Here is a 15,543-nt window from a genome sequence, read left to right as displayed (position 1 = left end):
CTCAAGTGGGCACTGGGGAAGGGAGCTTCAGGAAGGGATGGAGGAGGCTGCCAGGGAAGAAAGAAGTAGCCATAGCTTGCCTGGTTTGTGAAGATGCCCACACACCACCTCCACTTCAGGCAGAGTCTTGCTCAGTCCCATTAGTCCCCATTAGCTGAAAAGATCTGGCTGCTGTGATCAGTATTGGCGAAGACTTTGGCTGTCCACCACCAAGCTTGTTTCCAGGAATTCAGCAACCAAATCCCCTGAATCCCATACACCAAAATGAGAATGTGCACACCCCTACCCATTAGAAATTGTGGTAACACAATCCTCATCTGCTTGCCACAAATGGAAAGAATGACTTCATACAGTTGGCTTTGTCTCCAGGAGACCTGTATCACAACATCCACCATATGCAAGAGGATATAGCAGTTATCAGAACCAATATCATAATCCTGCCACTGTAAATTCTCATACCAGACAGAGATGCTGTTTTGGAGCTCTGCTGTTGATTCAATAAAACCAAGCACACTGTAATTCTACCCCAAAAAGATATTCTTTTTTGCTCAATTTCTTTCCAGGATCTTGAATTTCCAGCTGCTCTCTTCTGATTCTCACTTTTTTTCCTTTTAGTTTTTGTGCTCTCCTCTTTTGGGCATTGATAATACCTATGTGTTGTATCCTGCTTGTTCCATACATCTATTCTTCATCTCCTCTTCCTCGTCCTCTCTTCCACCACCAAACTAGCTAACAGTGTGTGATGACAACATTTACTCCATGTATTGTTCAGTTTTCCATCCACTCTTTCTGCCCATTTCCATTCTGAATGTCTCATCATCCCCTTCATTGTGTCCTTTTCTTTCAATGGCACTATTCATTATTCTCATTTTAATTCTGCCCTTTCTTTCTTTCCTTTCTCTTTCTTTAACATACACTCTGCATTTCTATTTCTATTCTTATTCTAAATTGTAGGGTGCCATGATTTTCTTGCTCCCGCTTCCTTCTATCATTTTGTCACTTACGTTCTTTTCTGTCCTTGATATTCAGCTCATACTAGCCTCCTTTAAAAATGTTGCTGTACCTGTGCAGTTATGAACCTTTGAAATTCTACAATTACACTTTAAAAGAAATCTTTTAAAATACCCCATTGATATGGGCACTATGCAGAGAAGAAAAAAAGCTGTCTGCATGATAAGGAATGAAGCACATGGTTTACTAGAAATGGGCAGAGACACATCCTGTGTGATGAGATGAGTAAATTCTACATCTGTATTGTCGAAGGCTTTCATGGCCGGAATCACTCAGTTCTTGTGGGTTTTTTCGGGCTATATGGCCATGTTCTAGAGGCATTTCTCCTGACATTTCGCCTGCATCTATGGCAGGCTTCCTCAGAGGTCTGCTGGAGCTGGGAAAAAAGGGGTTTATATATCTGTGGACTGACCAGGGTGAGACAAAAGGCTTTTGTAAGTTGGGCTAGGTGTGAATCTTTTCAACTGACCACCTTGATTAGCATACAATGGACTGACTGTGCCTGGAGCAAACTCTTAATGAAAGGTGCTTAGATGTCCCTGCCTGTTTTTCTCTCTGCTGTTTTAATTTTAGAATTTTTTAATACTGGTAGCCAGATTTTGTTCATTTTCATGGTTTCTTCCTTTCTGTTGAAATTGTCCACATGTTTGTGGATTTCAATGGCTTCTCTGTGTAGTCTGACATGGTGGTTGTGAGAGTGGTCCAGCATTTTTGTGTTCTCAAATAAAATGCTGTGTCCAGGTTGGTTCATCAGGTGCTCTACCGTATACCATGCAGCTGTGGACAAGTCTACATAGGGACCACCAAACGCAGCGCCCAAACAAGAATCCAGGAACATGAAAGGCACTGCAGACTACTCCAACCAGAGAAGTCAGCCATAGCAGAGCACCTGATGAACCAACCTGGACACAGCATTTTATTTGAGAACACAAAAATGCTGGACCACTCTCACAACCACCATGTCAGACTACACAGAGAAGCCATTGAAATCCACAAACATGTGGACAATTTCAACAGAAAGGAAGAAACCATGAAAATGAACAAAATCTGGCTACCAGTATTAAAAAATTCTAAAATTAAAACAGCAGAGAGAAAAACAGGCAGGGACATCTAAGCACCTTTCATTAAGAGTTTGCTCCAGGCACAGTCAGCCCATTGTATGCTAATCAAGGTGGTCAGTTGAAAAGATTCACACCTAGCCCAACTTACAAAAGCCTTTTGTCTCACCCTGGTCAGTCCACAGATATATAAACCCCTTTTTTCCCAGCTCCAGCAGACCTCTGAGGAAGCCTGCCATAGATGCAGGCGAAACGTCAGGAGAAATGCCTCTAGAACATGGCCATATAGCCCGAAAAAACCCACAAGAATTGAGAAATTCTACATCTTCTTTCAAGACTGAAAACCATTGAATGCCATGGGAAGGAGATGCTACCTCCCACTTCCCTCCATCCCTGGTGTGATGATGTCCTATGTTTTCTATGGTTAACAAGTAATTTTTACATTATCCCTGCATCTGTGATTTAACAGAACTACTATGCATGTGAGTAAATAAGCTATTAAATACTCATAATGAAAAAAATGGAGCAAATACAACACCATATCCATACAACTCCCTGGAACAATGATTGCTGGACAAGAGGAAAGCAACAAGGTAAATCTTCCATTTATTTACAGTTTATTTATTTACAGTTCTTATATTCCGCCCTTCTCACCCCGCAGGGGACTCAGGGCGGATTACAGTCAACACATATATGGCAAACATTCAATGCCAGTTTTGACAAACAACATTTAACACACAAATACACCAAGGCTATTTAACTTTTTTCTGGCCGCCAGGGGAGCCGCTGCTTTTCATCGTCCATCAGCGACACCGATGACGTTCTTCCGCATTCCACATTCCCCAGAGTCTTTTTTCTTTATGGCCTCATAAATTAGTTAAATTTAGCCTCCCACACAAGGTGGTGCCTTATTTTCCTACTTGACAGATGCAACTGTCTTTCGGGTTGCAAAGGTCGACAACGGGCTACACAATGGCTGGACACCCACTCCAGCCCGGGCTGGCTTCGAACTCATGACCTTTTGGTCAGAGTGATCTTAATGCAGCTGACACTCAGCCAGCTGCGCCACAATCCCGGTGCCCGGTGGCTTACTACTTAGGTCAAAGCACAAAGTATTTGTGCTCTATAGGGGGAATTGGGGGAAATGACTCACTCCAACATTTCCATGTCTGGCAAAAACTGAAGGAAATCAGAGATGTCAAGCTCACAATGACACCACATAAGTGTTCCACCAGCAGATCAGCTGTAGCAAATGGAGGTTTTGCAAGTGTATTTGCCATGGTAGGAACATCTCTTATGTTCTGTCAGTATAATGGAATTATACTATGGATTCTGAGCCAGTGAATCTTGAATTCAGTGTTATTTCCTTAAAATATATATAAAAAAATACTTTTCAAGACAAGATGTGTGTTTGACAGGGTTAAGGCAGGAGAAGAAAAAAAAACGCCTTATGTGTTGGTGATAATGTAGAAAAGGAAGAATATTATGTTAGACATTTGTAAACAGGAAAAAAGTTTGTAATGTCTGGGTCTAATCACATTACATCAATGTCTTCCCAGTCCTGTCAAAAGAGAAGTTGAATATATCCAATCACATACACAGTTTGTTGTTTTTATATATAAATTATGTATTTGTGTATATATATGATATGACAGACAAAATGTATTTATGCTTTCAGGGAATGAGTTACATCCCAGCAAATCATGCTGAATGATTATTACAGCAGAGAACATGCAACAATTGGACATGAACTTTTCAAATTTCACCTCTTTTTCATCTCTAGAGAAAGAAAGCAACTTTCAAACACCACCCAGTGAAACTTGAACAAAACAATAATAGATTTCTGTGTGCTTAATGCAAACAATGCTTGCATTAATTGAGAGAAGGGTAGGTAAGAAGATTAAATATTGTAAGGCAATCTCAGCAGACCACAGACTATAGATCAAATGTCTGGCAGCTGACAGATGAACCAAATTTAAATCAGGTTGTTGTAAAAAGTTGAATATCATTTATTTATGAAAAAATAGCAATTGTCCATATTTTTCACACTATATACTTATTAATAATCTTTAAAACATGAGGGTTTAGAAACCAAATGAAGACTATTTCATGTTAATGTAGACTCCACGAAGCTAGGGAAATGGAAGTTCAGTGTTAAAAACATATGTTCAGAACAGTCAAAGGCTGGAAGTTATGTTTTTGCACTACAATCTCAAGAATCCCCCAGTTTGTAGTGAACAATGTAATGGATGACACTAGGTATAAAAACTCTGAACCATGAGATAGCGAACATTGACTGGCAATAAGGAAGAAGTGGTTTGTATCGGTTTGTATGAAATTTTATTGGTTTTAACGGGTTTAGATGCAATGTATTGTTGTTGTTTGCTAATTTGTGTTATTTTGCTTTATTGTTTATTATTGATGTATGCTATGGGCATCGAATTGTGCCTTGGATGTGTAAGCCGCCCTGAGTCCCCTTCGGGGTGAGAAGGGTGGGGTAAAAGTAAACCAAATAAATAAATAATAAATAGGTATAATGTTACTGCCATTTATACTTCTGTAGATTTTACCTTCTAATCTCATTCTCTTTGTTTGTTTGTTTTTGCCCAGAGAAGAATGAAATACTTGGAACCAAAAAGGAGCTTAATGTTCTGAGATGTTTGTACACTTTTCAAACCCTTTGGTCTGCCTGAAACATATTGAGGAAATTGAGAGCTAAGGTTTTCAAAGCAAAGAAAGTCCAAGAAAAACAGATATTCTGTGGAAATGGCATGAATTCACAAACCAAGGAATTGAAGGTGAAGGGATGCAGAGATAAGTTGTCAAAGTTAGAAGATCCAACACTCAGTCAGATGGGATACACAGTATTATTTATTATATTGGTTTATTAAAATATTGAATATTGAAATCCCACCTAATAATAATAATAATAATAATAATAATAATAATAATATTTCTTACTCACCTTTTTTCATGGCTCAAGAAGGTAGGTTACAGCATAGTTAAAACATTATGTAAATGCACATATTAAATATATTTCTATAAAAGATACATATCGAAATATTTTTCAATAAAATGCATATTAAAATACACAAAATAGAGATTAGAACACAGGACATGAGTTTAGAATTCATGATTAAAACTGGCTGTGTTGGCCTGCCAGAAGAGATCTTCAGATGTGTTTAAAAATTTAGTAGTTGGAGTTCTTCTGGCAGGTTGTTCCACAGTCTTTGGGTGGTCAAAGAAAAGGTTCTCTGGATGATCATTGCCAGTCAAGTTCCGACAGGCTGGAGTACATGCTCCCCCTCCCCCATAGGACCGAAGTGTGCACGGTGATCCTTTAGGTAATTTGGACCCAAACCATTTTACTTTGACTGAAAACTACATGGCAGCCAGTGGAGTAAATTTAGAATAGGTGTAAAATGCTTACTCCTGGATGTTCCTGTAACCAATCTGGCTGCCATATTTTGAACCAGCTGGAGTTTCTAAACTTGGTACAAAGGTAGCCCAATGTAAAGCATATTTCAGAAGTCCAACCTTAGGGTTACCAGAACATGCACTACCATCTCTAAGTCCTTCAAATCTAGGAAGGGGCGCAGTGGTGTATTAGCAGAAAGCTGGTAGTAAGCACCCCTGATCGTCACATCTACCTGGGGTAATATTTGGAGAGATTAACCCAGGAGCATTCCCAAGCTGTGAACAAAATCTTTCAGGGGGAGTGCCACCGCATCCAGAACTGGTTGACACAACTCCATCCCCAGATTAGGACTTGATTCAGTCTTAATTTGTTTTTCCTCATCCAGTCCATTATATCCTCCTGCCATTCATTCAGAGGAGATATACTATCGTTAGCTGAATCTGTTTTTGAAGGCATATTTAGGTGTCATGTCTCCAGATGATCCTACCAAGTGTTTTTGTGCAGATATTTAAAAACATTGATAGAATGGCATTGATAGAATGGCACCTTGTAGGATGCCATATAACAACTCATTTTAGGAGCATTCCCAAACATCACCCCCTGGAACCTTCTTGAGAGGTATGACCAGAACCACTGCAAACAGTGCCTCTGATTCCCAACCACTCCAGGCATTCCGGAAGGATAGCATGGTTGATGGTATCACAAGCTGCTGAGAAGTCTAGAAACACCAACAGGGAAACACACCCTTTGTCAGTGTTAAGACAGAGATCATCCACTAAATTTTCAACTCTGTATCCTGCTCTGAAGCTGGTTTGAAATGGGTCAAAGAAGTGTGTGTCATTCAAGACTGTTGGGAGTTGAAGGGCAACTGCCTTCTCAAGTACCTTGCCCAAAAAAGGAAGGTTAGACATTGGTCTGTAATTATTAACATCCAGGGGATCCAGAGAGGGATTTTTCAGCAGCGGTCTAACTATGTGAGAGATTTTATCTGCAAAATAGCTGTTAAACACATTACAATGAGCTATGGAAAGTTCTAGCAATTGGTTCGGAGGGGAGGCTACATAAGATAAACCTCTCACCACTCTGAACAGCTCAGCTGGATGTGAATCTGCAAACATACTGAAGGCAGAGAAGATTTTCTTCCTTGCATGTATTACCATCTTATAGGAGCAAAGGTGACCTCTATACCATGTCTTGTCACATAAAAGTTGGGGTTTTTTCTATCTGCAATCTAGTCATAGTACTTTCAGTTTCATTTCTCCAAGTGTCTCTGTACACAAGAAAGCCTGCTTTGCAACGAGTCAGAGAGGACGTTGGAAAAGCAGCAGCAGCAGAATCGAATCTTTATCTATGGATAGTGAAAAATTATCTCTGGTTGGGCAATAGAGACTGAAAATCATATAATAGCTAGAGCCTGAGAGATGAGAGACAAGCTGACAAAAATCTGTCTCACAGAAAGAAAGTTCTTGATGTATCTGGCAGCTCCTGTTTTTTTTTCTGGCTGGAAAATAGCCAAATAATGCTGTTAAGTAGGCAGGAGAAACTCATCTCTCATATGACCAGTATTCTACACCACTGTTTCTGGAATGAGTCTCCTTATCTCTGTGTTGGGGTTGTTAAAATGTGGCAATAGTAAAAGGATTCTGAACACTGCTTAGACATTGACATGAATGTGTTCGCAAGAATATACGGTATTTACAATGGATTCTGCAGTTGTACTCCACAACAAGAAAATTCAGTCTGTTTAGCAAGCTTTGGAAATATAGATTTATTTTCAGTAAATGTTTGATTTTTATATACCTATATATCAGAGTTGCGCAGGCCTGTAGCGAGGGGGTGGTTTTAGGGGTTCAACATCCCCCCCCCGAAATGTTTCAAACTTTTTTTAAAAAAAAACCTGGTTTACTCATGAATATTAACTGGTTAACCAAATCCCCATGCTAAGTCTATGAGATGCAAAAAATTAAGAGTCCCTCCAGAACTGTAAGCACTATCTCAAGCAAATATTGACAATTTATACACACTGTCATGACTTGCAGCAATAGACTATGTAGTGAAGCAACCAAGTTGTGTGTGTGTGTTGAATGCTCTCATTAAGGAGGCCAGATTTGGTGGAGGTGGTTGACAGGGGTGGAGCTGCAGGCTATGGAAGATTGCTTTGCCCCCTGCTGTGTTATTTGCTTCAGCGTGAGCTAGGAGGCAGGTTTCAACCCCACCCCCACCCCCAAAATTTTTTTCAACCCTCCCCGAAAATTTCAACCCCCCCCCCCCAAATTTTCAACCCTCCCCGAAAATTTTTTCTGGCTACGGCCCTGGAGTTGCTTAAAGATTTCTTGGGCCAAAAGGGATTCCTAACAGAAAACATTTAAGAAGCCATGATCTACACCAGTGTACTTGACTAAGTAAACTCTTTTGGTCGTATCCTCCCACACCTGATGGAAATATCATTCACCTATACTCCAATTTTCTCCCCATGAAATGTAGGAGAATAGAGGGAGCTACAATCATGGGTAATTAGTGTTTGTGAATATAGAACAATTACCTGGATTTACTCATTCATAATCTTAACTAAATACAAGTATACTTAACTAAGTAGCTGATGCAGAATATGGAACCATGCCCTTTATCTGAGCAGATAAAAACCAATATAAAGCAGATGTTGCTAACTATAGCAATGTCTGCATGTTTTATCCACAGAAATGTAAATTCTTCTATGAATTATGTATAGAGATGCCTGCTAGAAAGAAAGCAGATGATATAAAGTTTCAATTCCCTACAAACATGTAATTCCTTTTAGTAATGTTTGCTAGGATGAATAAGAAAGAATTGGATGATTATGCTCATATGCTATTCTGTTTTACATGTAATAACAACATTAAGCTATGTGTCTAAGCTCTGCAAAGTCTATATTCGTCCCTTGTGAGAGTGTGAATATGCATATATTTACTATTGTTGTCTATTTTAATAAAACCACTAAAGGTTTATCAAATGCCTGCTCATTCTTCCATATTAAAATGCTGAAATCCTAAGGGTTAAGAGTGCTTAACAGGAGAGTTGATGCTAAACTTGGCTGTTTTGACCAGTGACCACGAATTAGGGTCCCAGGCAACAAGAGGTGCATCAACACTATAGAATTATTGCAGTGTGATGCCATTATAACTCTCATGGTTTAATGTTACAGAATCATGGTATTTGTACTTTGCTGAGCCCTCTTTTTGGCAGAGAAGGCTAAAGACTTTTTAAATGTAGATTTCCCATGGTCTCATCATATTTAGTCATGGCAGTCAAATCAATTTATTCAGCCATAGTCAAGAGTGGACAATGGGGAGTAACATTTCAAAATCCAGTGTATTTCCAACACAAGCATAGGTAGTATAGAAAGAATCCATACATTTGGTAACATGAAAAATGCAGATTGATACAGTTTCAGGATCCACAGCTTCATTGGATGAAGAGTCTTGTCTATCCCTGGCCAATGATGTGCTGAAAGTTTACAGGTTGAATCTCAGCCGCTGAGAACTCAGTAAACATTGTTTGAATGAATTTGATGTTGTCTGGTGTGTCAGCATTTTTGGGAGTGCCTGGGAATGGAATGAGAGCAAGGCTGGGAAATAATGGACACTTGACAGGATTTTCCCTGGAAACACAGGTCCCAATTTGGAATTTTTGAATTCCCAGATTCCTTGATGGGTCCAGTGATCAGTGACAATGAGTTCTTGTGCACCCTGATGGGTTTCACAGAGGTGACGATGGTGAAAAGGATGGGTTGATGGGGTTTTGGTTTCTGCTTAGTTGATTTCTTTTGTGAGGCAGGGTAAACCAGTGAGGGTCAATCCCTGCATATTGTGGAGCAAATTGAGGATACATTTTTAATATAATTGTGATGGCGCAAGTAAGATGAAATGTATTGCTTGTGCAACTTGGAGCCAGACTCTGGGTAGGAGGCTTCACTTGTTTTGTTTTTTTTAAGTTTCAAAAGGGTAGCAGAAAGGGACCTCATGAGGCAATTTGTCTTGGTCCCATTCGGGGTCCCCTATTTGATAACAAAATAAATAACAATTCTGTATGCGTTGGCTTAACCTGTCATTGGATCTATTGTGTGTTGGACTGAGAATTGGAATTGGCCCATAGAATTCTTCAACATGTCCAGACAAGAAACATTTCTATTTGTAAACCTTCTTTGTTTCCTCACCACTTTTTCATTCTTTGTCTACACCACAAACACATAAAATCCATTGAGGAAGGAAATTTTAGCATTACCATGCATGTTGACAAATAGTAATTGTAACTCTCCTACTTCCCTGCTTCAACAGTCCATTTAAATGTTTGATTGTGAATTACAGTTCTCTGTTAAAATTAATGAACAAAGCATGCAAAAGGTTCATTTTTTCATTTTTTTCTCTCTTCAGTGTGTGTGATAGGAAAACTCAAGGCACTTTTTATAAGTATACCTGCATCCCTCTCAAACAGATGATTGTGCCATTGAATGTGGGGCGAATGTAGTTTTATGTTCACCTCTAAATATTTCAGTACACTGATTGTGAACATTGACACCAGCACTTTGTCTTTTGTTCCAGCAAGGGCTCAACACCAATATGAGTTCATGAAAAGGATTATTCCCATTCCTTCCAGGAAACATCCATTTTGCTTATGTTGGGAGGCCAAGCTTAGCTTACATTTGGAAAGGTCAATGGTTTTTTGTATGGGTTATTTTTCAGTCAGCAAGCAGGGAAGCTATTGGCTGAATGGGGAAAAAAGCCAGCATACAAATAGTTAAAATAAACACTGAGAGTCAACTCATAAAAAGTTAATGAAACATCTGTTCCACAGGGTTAAATACAGACATAAGCAAAGAATTAGCAACTTTATTTCAAGAAGAAAAATAGACTGATGCTTATGCGATCATTTTAGAAGCAGAATACTTTTTAAAAAATCACGGAGGTCCCATTATTTATCCAGTAAACAACCATAACTGTAAAACTTATTTGAAATACCTTCCTCACCCTCCTCCCCATTTGGCATTTCAATGTCTTTGTTGCATCAGGCTTGTGTTTGAAGTCTTTTCAATTTGTGCTAGGTTAACATGACTTTTCCCCATATTGTATCTTTGCTCAGTTACTCATCTTTTTATATCTATCTATCTATCTATCTATCTATCTATCTATCTATCTATCTGTATAATAAAAGTGAATGTTTGTATGTATGTTTGTATGCAGCGGTGTATGTGGCACCTTTCTGATTGTCTGCCACTTCCACAGGCCACTGCAACCTGCTTAAGCTCCCACAAACCACTGCGGCCTCCACCAATCAGAGACTAGGACCAAACTTGGCACACAGACCCACCATGACCCACTTTACATCCTGGTGCAGTTTGGGGGAGGATAGATCACAGATGATGGGACTTGCAGTCCCTTCACGCATTTCCTGAGACCACTGTGACCCACACCAATGCCTGATAAAAACCTAACTTGTCACACAGAGCCCCCATGACCCATTCAATATCTTGGTTCAGTTTGGAGGCGGATGGACCATGGATGATGAGACTTGCAGTACCTTCCCTCACTTCCTGAGACCATTGCAACTATCATCCAATGACTGATCAAGACCAAACTTGGCATAGATACCCACCATGAACCACTCTATACCCTGCTGTGGTTTGAAGGATCATGGACTATGGATGATGGGACTTGGAGTACCTTTACACTGTTCATGAGACCACTGCAACCCTCAACAATGACAGATCAAGATCGAACTTGGCACACAGAGCCCCCATAACCCACTCTACATCCTGGTCCAGTTTGGAAGACTTTGGAGCATGGCTTATGGGAATTGCTGTATGTTCATGCACTTCTTGAGATCATTGCAACCCACACAAATGATTGATCAAGATCAAACTTGCCATACAAGAGCACCCATGACCCACTCTACATCATGGTGTGGTTTGTGAGACAATGGACCATGGATGATGAGACTTGCAGTACCATCACTCATTTCCTGAAACCACTATGACCCACACCAATGATTGAGCAACACCAAACGTGGCACACAGAGCCCCCATGACCCACCCTACATTCTGGTGCAATTTGAAGGAGGATGGACCAATAATGGAAAGGTCTGGGGGTAATAGACCTTGATTTATAAGAGTTTTAGTTCACCCACATCCCGAAGCACTATGAACCCAAAGAAAGATGGATCTGGACCAAACTTGGCACACATACCCAATATGCACAAATATGAATACTGGTGGGTTTGGGAGGGAATTGCCCTTGACATTTGGATGTTTTAGGTACTGGGATTTAAAGTTCAACTGCAATCAAGCTAGTATTATTATAAAAATGACCTAGGGTTCTGGGCTTGTGCATTGGCCAGTGTAGTCACAGCATTTCTCCACAAGCTTCTGAAAATGACACACCATTATAACATAGTATTAGTGTTTATTTGAAGATAGGGACAAAAACTGTTGATTTGAGGCATTGCAATGTATGCCTGAATGGGAAAACATATGTTAGAATGGCATGCCTCCCCCCTCTGCCCACACACACACACACACACACACACACACACACACATTTAAGATCTGTCCCCATCCCCATATTCCAGATTAACCTACCATGTGCAGATAACACCTTATGTGAGATCTTCATGTATCAGTAACCTGCACAGTATATTTGAACTCCAATATTCATAAAACATACATCAAAATGGATGGGAGGTGTGGTTCACCTCCCTATCCTTACAGTGCAGTTTTTGTAACCATGCTTTCTGTTTTTAGGATTTGCTTCAGTTTGGAGGGGAGACAGTTTCAACAATTAACTAAAACCCCAAGCCATAGACAGGGAAAGCCAACATACACATATACCTTGAGAAAGTCAGAATGCTTTACAATCATAGACCACAATTTTATTCACATAATTTGGATCCTATTACCAATGACAAACTTAAAGGATTCTATTGCATTCTATCCCACTCCCACAACTGTGTAAATATGCTTTATAACCTAAATTTTATATCATTGCATCTGAAAAAGTGGGGTTATATCCGGAAGCTCATGCTAAAATTTAAACCAGTTAGTTTCAAGGGTGCTACCACATTTCCTTTTTCTTCACCTTTTTTATCCTTCACAGAAAGATATCCTAATGCCATTTTCTCTCCTTCTTATTAGCCTCTTGCAATGTGTCAAGCATTAATTCTGCAGCATATTTACTGCAGTTGAACAACAAATCATGCACACATATAGCACAGCTGGAAAGGAGGGGTTGAGGCAAGAATGGCTTCCTGATCCATATCTTTGTGTGTCTGTCTATTCATTCAAGCATTAATCTTGCTGATGTGCATGGTATGCTGGCCAGCAAACTATTATACCCCAGCAGCCTTTGCCTGAATGTTCATCAATCATATGAGGACAAAGTCTGTTGGGGTGTGTAAACCAGCTGGTATGCCAGTGTTTAAGACTGAACAGGAAATAGTTTTCTAGCCACTGTGTTAAGTAGTTAAAGACTCACAAGCCAAAAGAGCATACATTTCAAAGGTTTTCCTGGAACCCCTTCACCACAGATCTCTTCCACAGACTCTAGCTTCCACAAGACCCAGCATGCATGGACAGATGTGAGTTGTAGGTACAACTCTCAAGTTCAGTCTCTGACACATAAATTAATGAAGTAATACTGTGTGGACTAAATTCCATAATAAACCAAAACTAAGGTAGTGAGCCAGACTTACATAGGGGATTCAACAAACCTAATTCATTTCAGTGGGTGTATTCTACCCAAACCATATGATTTACAACTATACAATTTCAGATTCACTCAACCATCATGACAGGGAATTGTAATCCATAAAATTCCTCATGTGATTAAGAAATCTCAAGTGGCAGGCCAGTAAGTTTACTGTCATTCATAAAGACTGTTCTGGGTTAGATGGATGAAGAGTCTGATTCAGGACAAGACAGCTTCATTGATGTAGAAGAATGGCTGAGTACAAGAAAAGAGAAATCCTTCATTCTGTAGTCATTTCTTTCAAGATATGGCTACTTGGAAATCAATCCAATAGGCATTAGATGCATAAATGAGTCTTGCAATATGGCATATGTTCTGCTCGCCACATGGTCTTATATATCAGCAGGCAGTCTCCCAAAACTCTCTTACTAGAATCTTTTCTTAATCATTTCTCTACTGTGCTGCCATAACCCCTTTGCTTATTCTGCCTCTCTTGATGAGTGCATGCATTTCAATGTGCTATCCAGATTGCAAAAACCTTCAATAATAATAATAAAAATAAACTTCATTTATATCCTGCCACCATCTCCCAAAAGGGACTCATGGTGGCTTACAAGACATTGCAGTGCAGTACATAAAATAAATGATACACGAGTATAAAACAACCACTATCAATACATAAAATAAGATAAAACAACACAATTTAAAATGCAGAACCATCTGTAATTAAAACTAGCTATCATCAATTTGCAAACTAAAGTGCCAGAGTGTCAAACTCATATGGGTCCATTTCAGCCTCCTCAAGCTCAAAAGCTTGTTTTAAAAAATCTGTGTTTTTAGGCTGGATCAGAAAGATTCAAGGGTGGAGGCTAATCTTTTCAAAGGGTATGCCAGAGCCAGGAGCAGCTACAGAGAAGGCCCTCTCTCTCATGCCCACCAACCATGCTTAAGATGGTGGTGGAACTGGGAGAAGGGCCTCCCCTACTGATCTCAAAGCCCATGACAGTTAATAGAAAGAGATGCAGTCTCGAAGATAGGTTGGACCCAAAACATATTGGGCTTTGTAGATAGTAACCTGCACCTTGAATTGAACCCGGAAAGTTGTCGGAAGTCAGTGGAGCTGCTTGAGTTGGGGCACAGTATGTTCCCTATAGTTTAGTAATCTAGTTAGCAATCTGGCAAATGACTTTTGCACTAACTGCAGTTTTTGAACCATCTTCAAAGGCAGCCCCAGGTAGAGTGCATTACAGTAATCTGTTCTGGATGTAACAGATACCGTGGCCAAGTCAGGCTTTTTAAGGTATAGTCACAGCTGGCATACAAAGTTTAACTGTATGAAGGCCATCTTGGCTACCTCGAACACCTGTGCTTCAAGCGTCAATGATGAGTTCAGAAGAACACCCAGACTGCAGACCTGTGTCTTCAGGGGAAGTGTAACCTTGTCAAGCACAGGTGGCCACCCTATGCCCCAACTGGCATTGCAACTGACCAGGAGGGCCTCTGTGTCTGGATTAAGTCTCAGTTTGTTGGCCCTCATCCAGTTCATCACAGCTGCCATACACTGATCCAAGATCCAGGTAGCTTCCATGGATTGAGGTGGAAAAGAGTAGTAGAGTTGTGTGTCATCTGCACAGAGATAACACACATGTGACAGCCATTTTTGTAACCTACATTCATAGAACCTATGGCAACCGCTATTGGGAAAAGAAGCTGTGATGATCAACTTTGGATGTGGGACAAGGAAACAAACTATTCAGTTAATGAGTAATTGAAATATTCTCATTTGTGGAAATACATGTGTATAGAGCTTTGTTTAAGCCACTTCTATGTGACTAATGGAAAACCTTAAGCATTCACTAAAGCTAAAATCATGTTGGTGCTCTGTGCTAGTGACTGCATATTTTAGGTTCATATAGTAAAGGTTAAGAAAATCAGACAAAAACATAGCTCCGAGCAGTCTGCTTTATTCCAGTTCTTTATCTCTGCACAGACACAGCACTTGCTTTTCCATGCTGCCATCACCTATCCTAGTGCACTTATGCTGATGTGCTGTATAGGAATGGGAAAAAATTCCCAAATATGGTCAAAATGGTCAATAATGTGTCAAAATGTGTATCTCAATTATTTGGAAACCCTAACAAGAAAAATCTTGAATGGACAAAAACCTTGTTTTGATTCAGAAAATACTCTGCACGAAATATATATGTGATTTTTTTTTACAAAGAAATAAGAATGAACTCAATCAAGAAAACCATGGTCACGAGTCTGACAGGGGGACTGGGAGGTCACTCATTTATAAGATTATCTTAAGTTGAAGTTGCCTTGATGGCAATTAACTACA

The sequence above is a fragment of the Anolis sagrei genome, chromosome 3 (genome assembly GCF_037176765.1).
Source record: "Anolis sagrei isolate rAnoSag1 chromosome 3, rAnoSag1.mat, whole genome shotgun sequence".
Classification (NCBI taxonomy): domain Eukaryota; kingdom Metazoa; phylum Chordata; class Lepidosauria; order Squamata; family Dactyloidae; genus Anolis; species Anolis sagrei.
Note: the sequence above shows the minus strand (reverse complement) of the source record.